Source organism: Bombina bombina, chromosome 2, assembly GCF_027579735.1.
Source record: "Bombina bombina isolate aBomBom1 chromosome 2, aBomBom1.pri, whole genome shotgun sequence".
NCBI classification, from domain to species: domain Eukaryota; kingdom Metazoa; phylum Chordata; class Amphibia; order Anura; family Bombinatoridae; genus Bombina; species Bombina bombina.
In genome coordinates this window covers 38,260,942-38,280,049 of record NC_069500.1, presented here as the reverse complement: position 1 = coordinate 38,280,049, position 19,108 = coordinate 38,260,942, and the positions used below count along the sequence as shown (strand labels likewise).

The 19,108-nt window shown below is 41.1% G+C and overlaps 1 protein-coding gene across 3 annotated transcripts in view; it reads left to right on the top strand.

Moving 5' to 3' along the window:
• The window catches only part of NUDT2 (nudix hydrolase 2), a 101,852-nt gene that overhangs the window by 4,124 nt on the left and 78,620 nt on the right, over positions 1-19,108 (top strand). The gene's annotated exons all lie outside the window — the stretch shown is intronic.

Genomic DNA, 19,108 nt, shown 5'->3' with positions numbered 1-19,108 from the left:
TCTCATTGCCAGTAACGCACACATGTAAGTTTTTTTTTAATGGAGGTAATGATTTGGCATACAAACAAAGGATTGCAGCAATATACAATAGAATTCTAAAATTGCTTATAGCAAGTTACATCGTATGGGTTACATATTCGAATTGCATATGTAATAAACAATGATTGCTATCTATATGGAGTAAGGCGAATAATATATACAATTGCTGCAAGAAGAAGAAAGAAAAAACAGTTGAACAACATGCAAATGGAAAATTTAAACCTTCTTATCTTTCTAAGAGGCCACTCTTGGACCTCATATCAAGTGTAATAAATAACAATACGAAAGGTTACATCAATTGTAGGAGGCCACTTGTGGGCCTCATTATCTAGACCTTAGGTTTTATTTTAATTTTACTGTTTATTTGTTATGGAGGGGGAAAATAAAATTTTCTTTCTGATAAAATTAGCTAACCGTAGGAATCTAGGGTATAGGGACATATCCTGAATCATACTATGGGTGACATTCCTGTGTCTTAACAGTTAAAAGGGGTTGTAAGTGAGTATTTTTTATTATTATCGGGTATTTGTAGAGCACCAACTGGTCCCGCAGCGCTATGAACATGATTACAGGGATCAAATGGGTGAAGGGTCCTGCCGAGAGTTGCACTGTTGTAGTCGGCTCTTATGAAGATGAACTAACAAACAGCTGGGCTCATAGGCTTACATGCTATGGGGCTTTAGGGGATAGCGGTGGAGAGAGGAAGGTTAGTGTAGGTTGTAAGCGTCCCTGAATAGTAGAGTCTTCAGGGAGCACTTGAAGCTTTTAAAACTAGGGGAGATTCTTTTGGAGCGAGGCAGAGAGTTCCATAAGATGGGAGCCAGTCTTGAGAAATCTTGTAGAAGGGAATGTGAGGAGGTAACAAGAGAGGAGGAGATCATGAGCAGAGCGAAGGGGACGGGAGGGAGAGTATCTGGAGACAAGGTCTGAGATGTAAGGGGGAGCAATGCAATTGAGGGCTTTGTGTGTCAGAGTCAGAATTTAGTGTTAAATCCTGGAGGCAAGAGGAAGCCAGTGAAGGGATTGGCAGAGAGGTGCAGCAGATGAAGAGCGACGTGCAAGGAAGATGAGCTTGGCAGAGGCATTCATTATGGATTGTAAAGGAGCTAGGCGGCAGCTAGGGAGACCAGAGAGGATAGAGTTGCAGTAGTCGAGATGGGAAAGGATGAGAGAGTGGATTACAATCTTTGTTGTGTCTTGTGTAAGGAAATGTCTAATTTTAGCAATGTTTTTAAGGTGGAAATGACAGGCTTTAGCCAAGGACTGAATGTGAGGAGTGAAAGAAAGATCTGAGTCAAGTGTGACCCCCAAGACATCGGGCATGTTAGGTTGGGGTAATGATGGAGTTGTCAACAGTTATAGAGACATGGGGGGTGGAGCTTTTTGAAGAAGGGGGGAAAATAAGGAGCTCAGTTTTGGAGAGATTTAGCTTGAGGTATTGAGAGGACATCAAAGATGAGATATGAGAGAGACAGTTAGTGACACAGGTTAGAAAGGAAGGAGATAATTCTGGTGCAGAGAGGTAGATTTGGGTATCGTCGGCATACAAATGATAATGAAACCCGTGGGACTTTGTTAAGAAACCTAGTGAGGACATGTAGATAGAGAAGAGGACCGAGGACAGAGCCTTGCGGTACCCCAACAGAAAGAGGTAACGGGGCAGAGTATACCCCAGAGAAGGCTACACTAAAGGTATGGTTAGACGGATAGGAAGAGAACCAAGAGAGAGCTGTGTCACAGATGCCGAAGGATTGGAGGGTATAGAGCAAAAGAGGGTGGTTGACAGTATCAAAGGCTGCAGACAGATCAAGGAGGATAAGTAGAGAGAAGTGACCTTTTGATTTTGCTGTAAGTAGGTCGTTGGTAACCTTAACAATTGCTGTCTCTGTTGAGTGAAGGGGCCGAAATCCAGATTGCAGTGGGTTAAGGAGGGAGTTTAATGTAAGGAAATGGGATAGACGTGCATATACTAGCTTTTCAAGAAGCTTTGAGGCAAGAGGTAGTGGGGAAATAGGTCGGTAGTTGGATGGGGAGGTTGGATCGAGAGGTTTTTGGGACTAATGCAAGAGATGTGGGAACTATACCAGTGCTGAGGGAGAGGTTGAAGATGTGTGCGAGTATAGGGGTAAGGGTAGAAGAGAGTGAGGGGAGTAGTTGTGAGGTGATGGGGTCGAAGGGCAGGTAGTGAGGTGAGAGGATAATATAAGGGCAGAAACTTCATCCTCTGTAACAGGGGCAAAAGAGCTAAATTTATGGCTATGTGGGTTTTGGATTATTGTGAGCTTTTGAGGAAGTGGGAGACCGGTAGTATGTTGAGAGCTGATTTCAGTTCTGATGGAGTCGATTTTGTTGTTGAAGTAGCTGGTAAAATCTTGGGCTGAAAGAAAAGTTGAGGTGGGGGTTGGCGGAGGAGAGTATTGAATGTGGAGAACAGACGTTTTGGGTTTGAAGAAAGAGTAGAGATAAGAAGAGAAGTAGTGTTGCTTATATAGATTACGAGCAGAATAGTAAGAGTTCAAGATGAACTTATAGTGAAGAAAGTCAGCAGAACTCCGAGATTTCCTCCAGTGTCGCTCAGCAGTACGGGAACATCTGTGTAGGTACCGTGTCAGAGAAGTATGCCAGGGCTGAGGATGAGTGTATGTTTTCCGAGCTATGGTAGGTGGGGCCAGGTTATCAAGGACCGATATAAGGGTGGAGTTATAGTGGAAGATGGATTCATCAGGACAGGAAAAGGAGGGGATGGAAGAGAGAAGAGGTTCGAGAGAGCTAGCGAGCTGTTGCTGATCTAATGACTTGATTCTTCTGTGAAGTTTAGTGTGGGGGGTAGAAGGAGGGAGAGTTGTAGGGAGGGAGGTGATGGTACAAGTGAGGAGGTGGTGGACAGAAAGAGGAAAAAGTGAGTTTGTGAAGTTTGAGACAGTGCATCGATAACTGAAAATCAGATCAAGGAAGTGACCATCTTTGTGAGTGGGAGAGTCAGTCCATTGTGACAGGCTGAAAGAGGAATTGAGTTGTAGAAGTTGTTTTGCAGAGGAGGCAGTGGGATTATCAACAGGGAGGTTGAAGTCACCGAGAATGAGGGCAGGGGTATTTGAGGAAAGAAAGTAAGGTAGCCAGGCGGCAAAGTGATCTAGAAATAGTTGCGGAGCCAGGAGGGCGGTATATGACTGCAACGCGTATACAGAGGGGAGAGAATAAGCAAATCATGTGTGTTTCAAATGAAGAAAATGTGAGGGAAGAGAAGGGATGTATTTGTTGATAGGTGCAACGAGAGGAAAGTAAAATACCAAGACCACCTCCTTGTCTATTGTCAGACCTAGGAGTGTGGCTGAAGTGGAGACCCCTATGTGACAGTGCACCAGAGGAAGCAGTGTCTGAAGGAGAGAGCCAGAAGATTGAGAGAGTGGGAGATAAAGAGGTCATGGATAGAAGTGAGCTTGTTACAAACAGAGCGAGAGTTCCAAAGTGCGCAAGTGAAGGGGGTGGTGGCTTTAGATGCAAGAGGAATGAGATGAGGGTTACCAGAGTTTTGTTTTTGAAGTCTATTGAAGGGTACACATAGGTGTGCAGGGCAAGGAAAATGTGGGGGACCAGGATTAGGGGAGATGTCGCCAGCAGCTAGTATGAGCAAGAGGGAGAGTGACATGAGATGCGGATTTGCAGTAGTGATAAGTTGCAAGTGGGAGAGAGAGTCTTTAGGAATGTGTGAAGTTCATGAATACAGAAGTAAGGTGAGGTTAAGAGAGATGGGCTAATGAGCAGTGCAGGTGGCGAGGGGTAAGAAGTAATTGAGTAAAATAGTTTGTTAAACAGACAAAAGGTGGCAAAAAGGAATATGAAGATATTTAGCATTTTTACTAAATAGTCAGACAGTGTATAAAACTCAGTATTAAAACAGAACTTTCCTTATCCCTTGTCCAATCCTTGTCCGACCAATTCTTGTATAATTTGTTGTTCCTCACTTCTAAATGTTCACTTAAGAGATGTGAACAGATGATCTTACAATATTGCAATCTAACCTACATTGCTAAACCCCTGCATGTCTTAGAGTATGTAAGGCTAGAATACACATGTCTTAGTATGTAATGCTAGGCTCATGGATACATCTATTTACCAATCGTATAGGTCAAAATGTTAATCAGTAGTACATATGACATACACCAGTATATTGTAATCTATAGTTTTTCATGGGTTATGCTATAGCTAATAAAGTGGTACAACATGAAACCTTAGCTAACTAATCTATTATTAATTGTATAGTGAGAGCTTTAGTTTGTTAATAGGAATATCTAGCGAAGATAAAATGAAAAAATACTTAACACTGCATGCATATCCTGTTTTGAAAGTAGGTTGAAGTTTCTTGGCTATGATTAATAGTAGGTCAGCTATCATAAACATGGATCCAAACGTGAGACACCTACTTACTTCTCAGCAATGATAGGATCTCGCCATCCCGGCCGCAGACGGCAAGACCCCAGAACATAATAATGAAAAATAAGAAATAGGCACACTTGAGTATAGCTGGGGGAATTAAAATTAGATATAACTGTGGTAAAATTATTACTGCTAGGCGAGAGAAAATAGATATATTTGTCCTGAAAATATATATTAGGTGATCATTCAATTTCTGTAGTTAGCTGAATTTATAGGAGAAATCTATAGTTTGCTGCTTTAACTGCCGTATCAAATCTCAAACTAGTAGGTGCAATGAAAATATAGATATCTGGGTTATATACATCAAAAGTCGAAAAATGCAACTGTTAGAAAAGAGATATATATTAGGTAAGCATTCAACTTCTATTGCTGTAACCAACAGGGATCTGCATTCATGATAAATACCTTTTAGTTTGCTGCTTTAACTACCTTATCAAATCTCAAACTGGTAGGTACAATGCAAATATAGAGGTTGTGTACATCAAAACATAAAAAGTGCAACTGTTAGAAAAGAGAGATGTTTGTCCTGCAAATATATATTAGGTAAGCATTCAACTTCTATAGCTATAACCAACTGGTAGCTGCATTTGTAAGTGATATCTTTAGTTTGCTGCTTTAACTGCCTTATCAAGTCTCAAGCTAGTAGGTACAATGAAAATATAGATAGATATTATCTAGGTTGTGTGCATCAAAACATAAAAAGTACAATTGTTAATCTTGCGATGTGAGAAACGTATTAAATACAGGTTGTTTCTCAAATAGAGTCCCATTTATGTTCATGAGAGTCCGTATAGCCTTAATTGTCTATGTAGGGAGCTGTGAGCGATTCACTACTGACCGCCCCAGTCTACTCGTATGTTGGTTTCTAGCCTACACCAGTTTTTGTTTTTTTTTTAAATAATTTTTATTGAGGTTATAACAAAAGAGAATACAGGCAATTAACATCTCCATTACAGAAGCATAGGAGAATCACAATACAAGATACATATTGAGCGTTGCGATAAACATACAGTTGATTGCCCAGTGAAACAAATAGGGGTTAACCTCAGGTTTTAGTTAAAGATTGTCCCCTTAAGCTATGTTAACAAGACAGATATAATTTTTCTCCCTCAGTGAAAAATAGAGGCCTCTTTTGGACCTCCTGCATAAGAATTGGAATCAATAAAGGGAATTATTAAAGGGGAGGAATATAGTACCAAGTTGGGCCACTTTTGGACCCCCAATAAAACAACTGGCTTATGAAATAACATACTTATTGTAGGATTGATAAACAAAAACATGTAGTTAAACATAAAATCACCTAATAACCACGTATGGTGGAATTTGAGTCCGCCATCAGTTATAATAAAGTTCGTGAGTTGCACTTCTATAATAGCGAGAGGAGAGAGCTTTCTGCAAGTACCTTATATTCAGATAATTTCAGGTCCCCCTATATATAACAGCAAGGAAGTATAGGCCATTAATACAACTAGTTTGGTAAGTAATCATTACACCCCAACGATAGCATATAAGGGCACATCTGGGCTTTAACGCTAAGTCAGGCGATAAAAGGTCAGCTACTCTAATGGGAGGAATTTTTGGATCGAAACAACATACCTCATTTTTTATTTTCCATTATGTATCTAAGCTATACCTTACTTAAAACAACCCCTAGAACTGTTAAACATGTATACTATGTAGTACAAATATTTGTCTCAGGTCTTAATGGTTAAGTAGGTCCAATAAAGTAGAGAAGGGAAAGTACCACAGCAGATCTTATGGGGGAAAAATCAGCCTTTTCAATGTCTTGGAGTTTAGCTGTCTTTATCCTGCTTTAACTACTAGGCAACTGGCGCCACCTAATGGCTATAGCTATATCAAAAGTGCATGAGTTATAGTAAACGTATAGTGGCATGTTTGAATATGTTTTTAAGATTTCCAATTTACTAGCTTGTCGGGATAGTGCCTAACCATTTTGAATAGCTAATGATACCTCTTTATGGAGGTAGTTTAAGCATTGGATCAGGAATCGTTTTAAATTTTTATCTAATAGAGTACAAGTTACGTGGAAAGTATAAAGGCATGCACCCAAAACTCTAATTATATTTTAAATTGCCAAGAACTACTGTGTAACCTTCCCATTCCACCTAAACAGATCAGTAAAATAGAACAGGCAGTAAAACAAAATAGAAATGTGTTGGACAATGTGCAGGCACCAGACTCTCGTTTAACCTGCTGATAGAGTGATGAATGCAAAAAGGAAGAAAAACAAACACACAAAAAAAAAAACAAGTGGATACTACCATATATGTATACCCCCATATTAAAGAGGGAAAAACAACACATCAGATGGGGATAAAAATGTCTAGCCCAGGCCATACCGTTCAGGAAATGCAAGGATTATGAGGCTTCCTAGGTTGCACAGTTGCATCAAATAAACCTGGTAGGGCCTGTAAGTCTGTCCAAGTCCCGGGGCACTCTCAACCAATGCCGGATTTTTTAAAAGAGTTCCCACGTATGGGAGCCGAAAGTCACAATCCAAATAGAGGGGGATCGAGCTGCCTAACAGCGTTGTAGGGTTCATGCACAGGAGTTACCCTGCTCTTCGTATACCTCTGAATGCGGTAAGTGCGGCCTGCAGAAGAAAATAACGGTAAGGGTCCCAGGGAGGCATTCTTTGACAGCGGGTCTGAGAGCACCGGAACCATCCCCCGCTTGTCTCCCCCATTGCGAGTGCGGCAAACTACCTTAGTGCTGAAGGCAATCTCATGCGTCTCCATGTTGTCACCACTCACGGGTCTCCCCGCATTCGGCCCCCTCACCTGGAAGTCCATTGTGGATGTTTGCGATCTTGGCAGAGAAACCCCCATATCAGCCACATCTAAGGCGTTACTCTCCAACATATTCAGGTAGCAGTTCTGCGCTGTCCCCTCTGAGTCCCGAATCTGTGGCAAGGATTCAGCTGAGTTAGGGAGGTGCACTAGGGTACCGACATCCTTGTTAGGTTTCCCTGGGGGATCTCTTAAAGCAATGAGTCGGTGTCCACAGCGTTTTGCCAGCGCTCGCAAGCTATCTATTCCAGCAGACCAGGTCTGCAATATCTGTTCGTGTTGTTCGGCTAACAGGCTGGTCACAGCCTCAAGTATCATAGCGTCGTAGGGCACCATTTTTAATTTTGTTGGTAGGTGCGTATGCAGTAAGGAAATTCTCTACTTCTCTCATTTATCTCGTCGTACCAGTAAGGTGCAAGATAGACACCGATGTTATATCAGATAGATGAAGTTCTTATGTTGTTTTATAGGATTTATACTGCGCACTCAGGGCACAGCTAGGTGTGGGGACAGGCTGAGGCTTCTGTGGTAGGGTAAGGCCTCAAAGTGCAAAGTCCGGTACTGAGGGCTATAGAGCCTAGTCACTATTCAAAAACCCTATATCTTGAATTCGGACTTCTTCAGACCAGCCTCTCCACTGTTTTAAGCAAGGTGTTGCTAAAAATGTAATGTTAAATCCAGTTCCAGTGAAGATAGCTTGAGGAGCTGAAGCTCAGTGCGACCTGTAAGATGGCCGCCGCCCGGGTGTCCCCCCGCCTACACCAGTTTTATTAAACAAGAGTCCATATTGTAGACTTGTGTAGTCCTGAGAAACGTCCCCATATAGTTGACCACCCACTGGTGCCCCCCAAAAGGCTGGGTCTGGAGCGGAATGAAAGCAGGGCCAGGACTGCAATCGCAATGGGTGTCCACATTTTACCTCCCAGTGCCGACATAGCCGTCTGCAGGATCAAATTGGCTGACGGTATAGCGGTGTGTTGATCTGTTTGACCGCTCAGCTCAGAGCAGTCTAGAGCCATCGTAGGATCCGGGCGTGGAACAGCAGAAGATTGGGTAGGTATAGGTAGGATTGTCTCATGTCGGTCTCCACTCGGTGCTCAGGTCGAGTTGCTGCGATTGCTCCCTTTAGATGACACTTGCCCACATAAGGGACACCAGCCCGCAATATCATGGATGGTCCCTTGCTTTTGATAGTGGACACCAGCATAGTGTCTACCATGCTATCAGCGTCCGTGCTAAACTGCTGATCTGGGTCACTGTCATTTCTCCAGGCTGCAGATAATGCACTCCCAAGGCGCAAGAAATGTTAGTCAAGAAGATCCTTGATCTTTTTGTGTAGAATAGCTTCATTTGACTCCATCCGGTAGGTAAAACTATTGATTCCCCTTAAAGTATGTTGTGCTAGTACTCTCCAGGTACTTTGCGTTCAGCACTATGTGCTGCATAACGACAAGGCCCAAAGTGCCTCACCGGGGGGTATGTTAAAGGCCTCAACCTTGAAGATTGCTCCGGGCGCTCAAAGTTGCATCTATCTCAGTAGTTTTGGGCTCATCTGATGCGGTTTCTTTAGTGGATCATGAATTTGTTTGTGTAGCACACAGATGAGTCGTCTGGAATATGATATCAAGCAAAAATGGCTAGGATGCTGGAGCAGTGTGGAATTGTGCGTCCAATCATGGCCTCTGCCCGGAAGTTCCGCTGTAACAGTAATTTTAACACTCCGATTGCTTATAATTCACATGCTGCACTGATCTAAGATATTGAATTCACATAATGTAAATAAAAATAAAAAAGTTTCATAACATGTAATGCTGATACAATATTTACTATATTTTTGGATTATTCTGAGAATTAAATTAGTTACATCATTATTACATAAATTATAATGACATAAATAGAAGAAGACAGGAGTATCATCCACCTATCATAACAAGAATAGTTAAAGGGACACTGAACCCAAATTTTTGATTTTGTGATTTAGATAGAGCATGCAACTTTAAGCAACTTTCTAATTTACTCCTATTATCAATTTTTCTTCGTTCTCTTGCTAACTTTATTTGAAACCCAGGTTGTTCACCAAAAATGGGCTGGCATCTAAACTTGCATTCTTGCATTTCAAATAAAGATGCCAAGAGAATGAAGAAAATTTGATAATAGGAGTAAATTAGAAAGTTGCTTAAAATTACAAGCTCTATCTGAATCATGAAAGAAAAAATTTGGGTTCAGTGTCCCTTTAATACATTTAATGGACAGTATACACCAACTTGCATATAACTGCATGTAGTAGACACTACTATAAAGACTAATATGCACAGATACTGGTATAAAAATCCAGCATAAAACTTAAAAATGTTATTAGAAGCTCCCAGTTTAGCACTGTTGAGGAAGTTAGGCTGGGACACCCACTGAACTGGGCTGAGAAAACATGAAGAGCAGACATTCCCCCCCTCTCCTGCATATGAAAGACCCATTAGACAAACAGGAATGCAGACATCAGTATACATATAAAACTTTGGGGTTTGGTTGAGTCTAAAAATCAGCACAATGTTATTTAAAAATAAGCAAAACTTTACATTTTACAAAAACACTCACAGATGGAATATATAAATGGATCATCTTCAAAACATTTATGCAAAGAAAAATCTAATGTACAATTGTCCTTTAAAGACCCAGACAGTCTTCTTTTTACCTTACCAGGTTCTGTGTCCAGTTCACTGCCTCCCACTGTCACTGCATCACATGCAGAGAGTTTAAAGGATGAAAACCGAACATTTTTCTTTCATGATTCCGATAGAATGTACAGTTTTAAATAATTTTCCAATTCAATTATTTAATTTGTTTAATTCTCTTAGTATCCTTTTGTTGAAGACGTAGCAATGCACTACTGGGAGCTAGCTGAACGCATAGGATGAGCCAATAAGATAAGGCATATAGGTGCAATGACCAATCAACAGCTCCTGAGCCAACCTAGGTATCCTTTTCAGCAAAATATATACCAAGAGAACAAAATAAATGAGAAAATAGAAGTAAATTGGAACGTTCTTTAAAATCACATGAGTCATGAAAGACATTTTTTTTTGAGTATGTCCCTTTAAGGGAAGGAGAAAACTTCAAAAATATCAAAATTAATTAGACATCTACAGTAAAACTTTAACTGGTAAATGCCTGTGCGTATGAGAGACAAACTGAGACCGGACAATAGACAGTGTTAACCCCTTAATGACTGCAACGTACCCTGTACGTCGCTGGCCGTTAAGGGATTGTGTGCGGTATTAGTCCCTCTCTCCATCCAGATAACATTACTAAAATAGTGCATTAAGGGGTTAATATTATTCCTGGTATGTATAGAGTATGTAACTGCAACAAACTCAATGATGTTCATAGGAAAGTTCTTATGTCATGCATACCCCCCAAAGCTTGCCGTCTGTCCCGCATTGCCCCTATGCATTTTTTATTTATTTTTTCATTTTCAATTTTCTTTATTTGGAATTTTAACAAAACATAAACAGAGTGTCAAACATTCGGTGGCAATATGAAATCAGGACAATTCTACAATACATCGTCTTCAAATAATGAGCTGGGTGTATAGAGTGATTGTAACATACCCCCTATCTGGGCTCCATAGTCGCTCTTGTTGACTGTCCATTTTAAGCTGTCTGGTTCTTTGTCTCTTGCATTTCAAGCTGAGTTTCTATTGATGCATAAGAATTGAATTATCGTCCAAACATTAATGGTTTTATCGACTAAAACATTAATATTGAATGTTATTCTAGTTCTAAGCATTTCTATCAACGCCTAAACTGGTATGTTGCCTTGTGCCCTTAATTCCTCCAGTCAAGTCATAATTTACATAGCAGACCCAGAGTTAATGTTTCATTAGGGGAAAGGGTGGGAGTATGGGTTGGTAATGAGTGTAAGGGTAATATTCCTATTTGTTCGCTAGTTCTATATTCACTATGGTTGTATGGATAGGGATGTGTTGTTTCCATAATGCCAATATTTATTCATGTGCATCTATTGTTCCTGATGGTATTTCTCTATTTGTAATAGATTTTCCACTTGTGTCCCCCATTCCTTTACTATGGGTACAGTGTCAGATTTACAATATTTTTGTATGAGGGCTTTAGCGCTGTTCAACATTAGTATTAATAGTGTTTTGTCCATTGTGGTGCCTAGTTTAGGCAGCTATAGGAGGAGGAGGATTTGCGGGTCATTGGGCATGGGTTTCCCTATTATATCTGCTGTTTGGTTTAGGACTCCCATCCAAAATGTGTCCAACTTGCAACAATTCCACCATATGTGTTGTTTTTCCTACTTCTCCGCATCCTCTCCAGCATTTGTTATTTGCTGATTTATGTATCGTGTGGAGTCTGTTGGGGGTTAGATACCACCTTGTAAGATACTTATCGTTTGTCTCCAAAACTCTTGTGGAGATTGATGACTATTTAATGGTCAAGAAGGCTGTGTTCCATTCTTTGTGTGTAACGTTTCCCCCTAGTTCTTTTTCCTTTGATTTTGCGTATGTAGGTAGGTTCTGTGTGCTTCCTGTCAATAGCTATTTGTATATTATGGATATTGCATGTCTATGAGAAGTGTCTAACATGCATATGGTTTCAAATGACGTTGGTTTTCTGAGTAGATATTGTTTGTTGGGATGTGTGTCTATGAAATGGCACATCTGTGTATAGGAATACCAATTTAGAGAAGTGTCGGAAGTTTTCCTGAATTTCAGTTAGTGTTCTGAGTTTTTGATCTTGATAAAATATTGAAATAATTTTGCTCTTTATGTGGCATTTAGATTCTATTTGAGTGTCTTTGTGGTTCCAGAGTTTTGTTGGGTTGTTGCAAATTAGTGTCATAGGGGAAATAATGTTTGAGATGTTAGTGCAGGTACGTATTAGTTTATCCCATACCGTGAAGAACTCTAACAACAACGGATACCGATGTATTATTGTGGGCTTGTGTTTGGGTGGTAGCCATGCAGATATTCCCACGTTGCTTAGACCTAATATATGCCTATTAATTTGAACCCAATGCTTATGTATACTGTTGGTGCACCAATCTAGAAGTCTGTGTAATTTTATGGCTGTTTTGTATGTATATATGTTTGGGACTACCAATCAGCCCCTGTCTCTGGGTAGATAAGTCATTTGTTTTGCGACTCTAGGTTTAATGTCCTGCCAGATAAATTGTTATATTAATGATTGAATCTTGTTTAGGTGTTGGGAGATGTATAGGAGTAGTTTGTAGCAAGTAGAGAATGTTAATTTTTACTGACCCTTCAGAGACCTGACTTTATCCATCTCCAAGAGAAACCTTTCGATTCTGAAGGGTCAGATTTCTGCACTGTCCTTTTGCTCAAACGTCTGGCAGATGTTCAATCTTTTGTTCATGCCCTGGTCAGAATCAGGCCTTGTTTGAACTTGTTGCTCCTCCTTGGATGCATTCTGTTGATATTATATTGTTATCTTGGAAAGTTTTGTTTCTTTTTGCTTTTTCTTCTGCTTGCAGCGTTTCGGAGCTTTCTGCTCTGCACTGTGATTCTCCTTACCTTATTTTTCATACAGATAAGGCGGTCCTTCGTACTAAGCCGGGATTCTTCCTAAGGTAGTGTCAGATCGCAATATTAATCAGGAAATTCAAGAAGATACAGATGCACCACATGGCCCAATATTGTTTGTTTCAAAAAAATAATACTTGTGTGTAAAGAAGATACACTCACATATATTAAAGCACCTCAATTGGTGCTGTAGAAGCAGTCTGGGGTCTTTAACAGTCACCCAGCAGACCGACCTCCTGAGATTAGTGTGGAATCTGTATAGAGGAGATATGAGAGACACAGGGTGCCAATATGGCCTAGTACTCTTTAGCCAAAAGTATATGCAGACAGATAGATCCCAGACTGCTTCTATAGCACCAATTGAGGTGCTTTAATATATGTGAGTGTATCTTCTTTACACACAAGTATTATTTTTTTGGAACAAACAATATTGGGCCATGTGGCGCATCTCTATTGTCTTGTTTTTCTAGACTGCTGTTCTTGGATCCTGGCCTGGATAACCACAGATTGCTGCCTTCATCGATACTCTATTATCACTAGAGACTTTTTTCACTTATATATATTTTACAGATATCAAAATGCATTCCTATTCTTTACATTTGTAGCATTGATCATATCATTGATTGTTTCATTTAGGACTATTGTATTTGTGATCTCTGCTTCATTACAATTGTGCCTCTTAACATTTACTTGCTCATTATATGCATAATTACAATTGTGCCATTTAAATATTCCCTTGCTCTTTATATCTATATAAGTATAGTTTTCTGAGTAGTCTAATCTCAACATTGGATATTTTGAATATATAGTCTATTGTGACATTAAGGGTAGATAGATCTATACCCATATTAATTTTGTAATATTGTAATAGTTTTTTTTAACATTGTCACTATAAGAATACTGTGATTCCAAGGGTGCCCCCTAATATAATTTGTATATAATCAGGAAATTGTTGTTCCTTCTTTTTGTCCCAATCCTTCTTCCCAGAAGGAATGTCTTTTGCATAACCTTGATGTTGTGCGTGCTCTAATTTTTTTTACCTTCAAGCAACTAATGTTTTTCGGAAATCTTCTGCCCTGTTCGTTGTTTTCTCTGCTAAGCGTAAGGGTCAGAAGGTCACTTCTACTACTCTTCTTTTTTTCTCTCTGGTTGAGAAGCCTTCTCTGGTTAGCTTACGAGACAGCTGGACAACAGCCTCCTAAGAGAATGATGGCTCATTCCACTAGGGCTGTCTCCTCTTCCTTGACTTTCAAAAATGAAGCTTCTGTGGAGCAAATTTGCAAGATGACCACATGGTCCTCTTTGCATACCTTTGCATATCTTTTCCAAATTCTACAAATTTGATACTTTTGCCTCGGCTGAGGCCTCGTTTGGGAGAAAAGTTCTTCAAGCGGTGGTGCCTTCTGTTTAGGTCTGCCTTGTCTTGTTCTTCCCTTTTATTTTGTGTCCTTTAGCTTGGGTATTGGTTCCCACTAGTAATTGGAATCAAATTGTGGACTCTCCATGCCATAGGAAAGAAAACAAAATGTATGCTTACCTGATAAATTTCTTTCTTTCCGGGCATGGAGAGTCCACGACCCGCCCTTATTTAAATTTAAGACTGCAGTTTTTTTTAACAATCATCAGGCACCTCTATACCCTTGTGAGAAAGATTGCTAAACTTCCTGATTCTCAACCCCCGCCTCAGAGAATTACTGCTCATTCTACTAGATCAGTCTCCACTTCATGGGCTTTTAAGAATGAAGCTTCAGTTGATCAGATTTGCAAAGCTGCAACTTGGTCTTCTTTTCATACATTAACTAAATTCTACAGTTTTGATGTATTTGCTTCTTCTGAAGCAGTTTTTGGTAGAAAGGTTCTTCAGGCAGCTGTTTCAGTTTGATGAGTCTGCTTCTGATTTAAGTTTTTCTTTTCTATTATGAGACTAAACTTATGTTTTGGGTTGTGGATTAATTTTTTTCAGCGGAAAATGGCTGTTTTTATTTTTATCCCTCCCTCTCTAGAGACTCTTGCGTGGAGTTCACTTCTTGGGTATTGCTATCCCATACGTCACTAGCTCATGGACTCTTGCCAATTATATGAAAGAAAACATAATTTATGTAAGAAATTACCTGATAAATTAATTTCTTTCATATTGGTAAGAGTCCATGAGGCCCACCCTTTTTGTGGTGGTTATGATTATTTTGTATAAAGCACAATTATTTCCAAATTCCTTTGTTGATGCTTTTCACTCCTTTCTTTATCATCCCACTACTTGGCTGTTCGTTAAACTGAATTGTGGGTGTGGTGAGGGGTGTATTTATAGGCATTTTGAGGTATGGCAAACTTTGCCCCTCCTTTTAGGATTGTATATCCCATACGTCTCTAGCTCATGGACTCTTGCCAATATGAAAGAAATTAATTTATCAGGTAAGTTCTTACATAAATTATGTTTTTGCACGGTTTTTCTTCACTTCCTGAGGGCCGGTAGAGTGACGTACTTTCGTTGTGGCTCTGCATTCTCAGAAGTCCAGGAGAACAAATGCCTGATAGCCGGTGGGAGCAGCTCTGGTTTGAGTCGGGATCTTTAACTTCTATTGACTCCGGTAACCAGCAGGACAGGTAAGCACCTCAGCACGGCTTGGTGAGGTGTAGAGGCTGTCTGGGTTTCTCTAGAGCTGCTGCTTTGCTATTAGAAAATAAGTTACTTTTAACATTTAAAGGGACAGTAACATTTTTTTACATAAATTTCAAATTTAAATCAAGGATTTTATTTTTTGTTCATTTCTTGAATAAAGATGGACCAAGAGGCCCTGCAAAATGTTACTTGTACTTTGATGCTAATATGGAACCACCAATCCCTTTTTGTTCTTCATGTATTGAGAGAACATTGCATTACAGGGATAGTCTTTCTGACTATAGACGATAGACTTTCTGAGTCTGAGCCAACATTGTCTGGGGAGGATGCTGTTCAGGGGTCTCCTGTTCAAGTTATGCCGCAGCTTTCTCCTCAAGTGTCCTAAACCTTATCGTCTACACATGCAGTGCCCTGTGTTTCATCTCACGCTCCAGTTGGAGTTACCTTGCAAGACATTGCTACCCACATATCCTCGGCAGTAACTGATTCGCTGTCTGCTTTTCCCATGTTGCAGCGAAAGCGCAAGAGGAAAAGTAAAGAATCAGTGAGTAAGGTTTCTGATAAATTCTTGGCTATGTCAAATGTTCTGAGGAGGAAGATACTTTGGTAACATCTGAGGTTGAAATCTCAGATTCAGACAGTGTAATTCCTTCTTCTGATAAGTTTTATCCTTCAGGTTTAAGCTAGAGCACCTCCGGTTGTTACTTAAAGAGGTTTTGGCTACCTTGGATGACTCCAACATGACTGTCGTAGTCAACAAATACTTTGACGTTCCTTCCACGTGGAGGTTTTTCTGGTTCCAGACCGGGCTACAGAGATTATTGCTCGGGAATGGGAGAGACCTGGTATCCCTTTTTTCTCCATCCCCTATTTTTAAGTAGATGTTTCCTATAGCGGACTCTGTCAAGGAGTCTTGGCAGACTGTCCCCAAGGTGGAAGGGGCAATTTCCACTTTGGCTAAGAGAACCACTATTCCCATAGCGAATAGCTGTTCCTTTAAGTACCCTATGGATAAGAAGTTGTAAGGGTTACTTTAAAAAGATGTATGTACACCAGGGTTTACAATGGCAACCTGTGGTAAGTATTGCTACCGTCACCAGTGCGGCGGCATACTGGTTTGATGCGTTGTCTGATTCTATTCAGACAGATACTCCCCTTGAGAAGATCCAGGATAGGATCAAGGCTCTTAAGTTGGCCAAATTATTTTATTATGGATGCTTCCCTACAAGTTATTAAGTTGGGAGCAAAGATTTCTGGTTTTGTTGTACTGACCCGCAGAGCCTTATGGTTGAAATCATGGTCTGTGGATGTGTCGTCTAAGCTTTTGGCGATTTCCCTACAAGGGTAAGACCTTGTTTGGGCCAGGCTTGGCTGAAGTTATTTCAGACATTATGGGAGGTAAGGGTCATTTCCTCCCTCAGGATAAGAGGAATAAGCAGAAGGGACGTCAGAGTAATTTTCGTTCCTTTCAAAACTTCAAGGGTAAGTCTTCCTCTGCCAAGCAAGACGAGTCCAAGCCTTCCTGGAGGCCCAACCAGTCTTGGAACAAGGAGATGCAATTTAATAAGCCCGTTAGTGACTCAAAGTCAGCATGAAGGGTCTGCTCCTGATCTGGGACCGGATCTTGTAGGGGGCAGACTTTCTTTTTGAGCTTAGGCCTGGGTTCGGTATGTTCCGGATCCCGGGGCAGTGGACATAGTGTCCCAGGGATACAAACTAGAGTTTTCCTCCCAGGGGCAGGTTTCTGCTCTCAAGATTATCTGTAGACCAGATAAAGATAGAGGCGTTCTTACACTGTGTATGGGACCTTTCTGACCTGGGAGTGATAGTTCCTGTTCCAATACAGGAACAAGGTCTGGGATTTTACTCCAATCTGTTCGTGGTTCCCAAAAAAAGAGGGAACTTTCAGACCTATTTTAGACCTCAAAAGTCTAAGCAAGTTCCTCAGAGTACCGTCCTTCAAGATGGAAACTATTTGTTTCATGCTTCCCTTGGTTCAAGAGGGTCAATTCATGACAACAGTGGATTTAAAGGCTGCGTACCTGCATGTTCCCATCCACGGGGATCATCAGAAGTTTTTGAGGTTTGCTTTTCTAGACAAACACTTCCAGTTTGTGGCTCTTCCATTCGGCCTTGCCACAGCTCCCATAATTTTTTCAAAGGTCCTAGGATCTCTGTTGGCGGTGCTCCGGCTGCGGGGTATTGCAGTGGCGCCTTATCTTGACGACATTCTGGTTCAGGCACCATCCTTTACACAAGCGAACTCCCACACGGAGATGTTGTCTTTTCTGCATTCTCACGGGTGGAAGGTGAACTTGGGAAAGAGTTCCTTGATTCCAGCTACAAGGGTAGTGTTCTTGGGAACCATAATAGATTCCTTATCAATGAAGATATTTCTGACAGAGGTCAGAAAATCAAAGATCTTCGACTCTTGTCTGACCCTTCAGTCCTCTCCTCGGCTGTCAGTGGCTCAATGTATGGAGGTGATCGGTCTGATGGTAGCTGCCATGGACATCATTCCATATGCCCGGTTCCATCTCAGACCTTTGCAGTTATGCATGCTCAGGCAATTGAACGGGGATTTTGCGGATCTGTCTCTGTGATTACATCTGGATCTGGCAACAAGATTTTTTTTTTTTCCTTTGGTGGTTGTTTCAGGAACATCTCTCCCAGGGAACCTGCTTCCGCAGACCCACCTGGGTGATTGTGACAACGGACGCCAGCCTGCTGGGATGGGGAGCAGTCTGGGGCTCACTAAAGGCTCAGAGGACATGGACTCGGGAGGAGTCTGTTCTCCCCATAAACATCCTAGAGCTGAGGGCAATCTTCAATGCTCTTCTGGCCTCAGCTTCAGCCCGGTTTATCAGGTTCCAGTCGCACAACATAACTTCTGTGGCTTACATCAACTATCAGGGAAGAAGTCGAAGTGGCCATGACAGAGGTAGCCAAAATTATTCAGTGGGCGGAGACCCACAACTGCTGTTTATCTGCGATCCACATTCCAGGAGTGGACAATTGGGAAGCAGATTTTCTGAGCAGACAGACCTTTCACCCAGGGGAGTGGTAAGTCCATCCAGAGGTGTTTTCAAACTTGATTCTCAAATGGGGACAGTTGGAGCTGGATCTCATGGCATCTCAACAGAATGCCAAGCTCCAGAGGTACAGGTCAAGGGATCCTCAGGCTGTACTGATAGATGCTCTGGCGGTTCCTTGGTACTTCAGTCTAGCATACCTATTTCCTTAGTTCACTCTCCTTCCACGGGTCATTGCTCGAATCAAACAGGAGAAGGCATTGGTGATCCTCATTGCACCGGCGTGGCCTCGCAGGATCTGGTATGCAGACCTAGTGGAGATGTCATCTCTTCCACCTTGGAAACTTCCACTGAGGAAGGACCTTTTACTTCAAGGGCCCTTCCTTCATCCAAATCCCGTTTCTCTGAAGCCGACTGCTTGGAGATTGAACGCTTAATTCTATCTAAGCGTGGTTTTTCTGAGTCGGTCATTGAGACCATGATTCAGGCTCGTAAGCTTGTTACCAGAAAGATTTACTATAAGATATGGCATAAATATCTGTATTGTTGTGAATCCAGAAGCTACTCTTGGAGTAGAGTTCGGATTCCTAGAATTTTGTCTTTTCTCCAAGAA